This window comes from Salvelinus sp. IW2-2015, linkage group LG37 (genome assembly GCF_002910315.2).
Source record: "Salvelinus sp. IW2-2015 linkage group LG37, ASM291031v2, whole genome shotgun sequence".
NCBI lineage: Eukaryota > Metazoa > Chordata > Actinopteri > Salmoniformes > Salmonidae > Salvelinus > Salvelinus sp. IW2-2015.
The window spans coordinates 16,906,772-16,910,020 of NC_036876.1; the positions used below are offsets into that span (position 1 = coordinate 16,906,772).

At 40.2% G+C, this 3,249-nt stretch overlaps 2 pseudogenes; both read right to left on the reverse strand.

The window, feature by feature from the left end:
- The window catches only part of LOC139023826 (piggyBac transposable element-derived protein 4-like), a 350,862-nt pseudogene that overhangs the window by 36,782 nt on the left and 310,831 nt on the right, over window positions 1-3,249 (reverse strand).
- LOC139023828 (NLR family CARD domain-containing protein 3-like) overlaps window positions 1-3,249 on the reverse strand; it is a 30,201-nt pseudogene that overhangs the window by 7,610 nt on the left and 19,342 nt on the right.

Below are 3,249 nucleotides of genomic sequence, written 5' to 3' on the forward strand. Positions count from 1 at the left end.
TATCACTTGTTGACCAACTACAGGAATACTGACCTCAGAGTCTCCAGTTTACAGTGGGGATTCCCCAGTCCAGCAGAGAGCAGATTCACTCCTGAATCCTTCAGGTCATTGTTACTCAGGTCCAGCTCTCTCAGGTGTGAGGGGTTTGACTCCAGAGCTGAGACCAGAGAAGCACAGCCTTCCTCTGTGACTCCACAGCCTGACAGCCTGACAAAGACATCATCATGACTTCACAAACACACTGTTAATTTAACACCAGTAGTGTAGAAGGACAATGGCAGATGCCTTGGTCAAACAACATATAGATTCATCTTCCGTCTCCTAGAATAGTATAGTCATAATGTTATACTAATGTGAAAATCAATACATTGATATAATATTCAATATAATATTATATACACATCTTTATCTAAACGTAATATTTCTTCCTGATGATTTGTTCTTAAATGTCATTTTATGTACTGTCATGACGTTGGCTTGTTGGTTTATGACCCCTATAAATACCTCCCCCCCATTGCTCTCTCTCTACTCTATAGAGCTGACTCTTGTAAAGCCTTTGTTAACATAGATGGGAACATCAAAAGGTGGGGGAACGGAACCAAATTTCGGTAATCCAACCAGTTGAAAATATGCTTGGGTACTTAATGAATATGATGTCAGATCGGTTGTCATCTGAGACATTATAACTGATGATAGGGCGACATAAACGGTATCTTGGAAAGTCTACACATTCTAGTTATCAGATTCACATGGAATTGTTGTGCAATTTAAATGTTTAAATATGAAACTATTTGTGAAAAGATTAAATGTAATTTTAGCTTCTAAATGAGAGAATTGGTTTTCATGAGTAAACAATGCTCAACTCAGTGGCCCCGCCCATGTGAACAGACATTGGTTGTAAACTATGAAACACGCCCCTCTCTCCCACCACTATATAAGCCCCTTTACGAAAATGTAACTTTCTGTTCCAAGGACGTGAGGCCTGCAGCCTCTGCGTTAAAAGGGCTAATATCTTTGTGTTCCCGAGAACGTGAGGACGGCGGTCCATACGTTAAAAGGTAGAATACACAGTGTTGACCACATGTAGAATACACAGTGTTGACCACAGGTAGAATACACAGTGTTGACCACAGGTAGAATACACAGTGTTGACCGCAGGTAGAATACACAGTGTTGATCTCAGGTAGAATACACGGTATTGACCACAGGTAGAATACACGGTATTGACCACAGGTAGAATACACAGTGTTGACCACATGTAGAATACACAGTGTTGACCGCAGGTAGAATACACAGTGTTGACCACAGGTAGAATACACAGTGTTGACCACAGGTAGAATACACAGTGTTGACNTTGACCACAGGTAGAATACACAGTGTTGACCACAGGTAGAATACACAGTGTTGACCACAGGCAGAATACACAGTGTTGACCGCAGGTAGAATACACAGTGTTGACCACAGGTAGAATACACAGTGTTGACCACAGGTAGAATACACGGTATTGACCACAGGTAGAATACACGGTATTGACCACAGGTAGAATACACAGTGTTGACCACAGGTAGAATACACAGTGTTGACCACAGGCAGAATACACAGTGTTGACCTCAGGTAGAATACACAGTGTTGACCACAGGTAGAATACACAGTGTTGACCACAGGTAGAATACACGGTATTGACCACAGGTAGAATACACAGTGTTGACCACAGGTAGAATACACAGTGTTGACCACAGGTAGAATACACAGTGTTGACCACAGGTAGAATACACGGTGTTGACCACAGGTAGAATACACAGTGTTGACCACAGGTAGAATACACAGTGTTAATAGATGGTAGTCTGTTTAAAAACTGTTTAATAGATGGGGAAAATATTAAAATCCGGGGGGAAGCCGTAGGAATCAAAAAAGGTTGAGATTTTTCTACCTCCTTCGTCATCTTCTAATGTCACAGCCAATGTTCACCAGGTATGTGTTAAGGATGGGTATTGACAATAAACATGGCTCCTTTCATTTCTCAATAGGTAGTTCATCACAAGCCCACACCCCACAAAATAGTTTTCCAATCAAGCAGCTCATGAGCTCTTGGGTATTCATGTTTTTGCTCAATGATCCTTAATATGTTAATTATTAATAATCCACTAAGACTTGTCTTCAGGCATTCACTTCCAAGGTTGAATCAGAGCATAAACAATCATGCTAACTGTACAGGCTAAAGGTGTACGGAAACGCTTTTCCAGCCTGAGGTTACCTTGGGACACCACAGACAGATTTCCTGAGGTGTCATCATCAGGGGATAAATTGAAATCATACAATGTGTAACCTTTTGTTCAGTAATCCAACGGCTCAAATCACAACAGGAAGACAAAAAATCCAAATAGTACCGGTAAAGTAGAAACATGTCAAATGACGTTTATAATCAGTCCTCAGGTTGTTTTTAGCCTAAATAATCAATAGTATTTCAACTGGACAATAGTGTCGTCAATATAAAAGAAAAACAAGAAAGGCGTGCTCTCGGTCGCACGCAGCAAACAGCTCTGGGGACATCCCACTATCCACTCACTCAAAGTTGTCTCCCTCATTTTTCTAAACAAAAGCCTGAAACAATGTCTAAAGACTGTTCACAACTAGTGGAACGAAATCTTATACTCACAGACATTTTTTTAACAGTTTTAGAAACTGGAGTGTTTGGAGTGTTTGTGAGTGTTTTCTATCCAAATCTACTAATTATATGCATATCCTAGCTTCTGGGCCTGAGTAGCAGGTATTTTACTTAGGGCACACTTTTCATCCGTAGGCGAAAATAGTGTCCCCTACCATAGTGAGGTTAAGGAGGACGTGAAAGACTGAGCTCTGTCTTTATAGCGCTAGGGGTCAGAATTTTGTATTTTTTTAAAATAACGTTCCCAAGGTAAACGGAAATTTTCTCTGGCCCAGATCGTAGAATATGCATATCATTTACAGATTTGGATAGAAAACACTCAAAAATTTCCAAAACTGTCAAAATATTGTCTGTGAGTGTAACAATACTTATTCTGCAGGCGAAACCTGAGAAAATCTAACCCGGAAGTGATATTTTTTTTGAAAAATCTGTGTTTCCTGGCCCGTCAAACCTCCATTTAACTTCTTGTCACTACAGGGGGTGCTGTTTCAACTTCGACATTTAGCGTTCCCAAATTAAACTGCCTCGTACTCAATTCTTGCTCGTACAATATGCATATTATTATTACTATTGGATAGAAAACA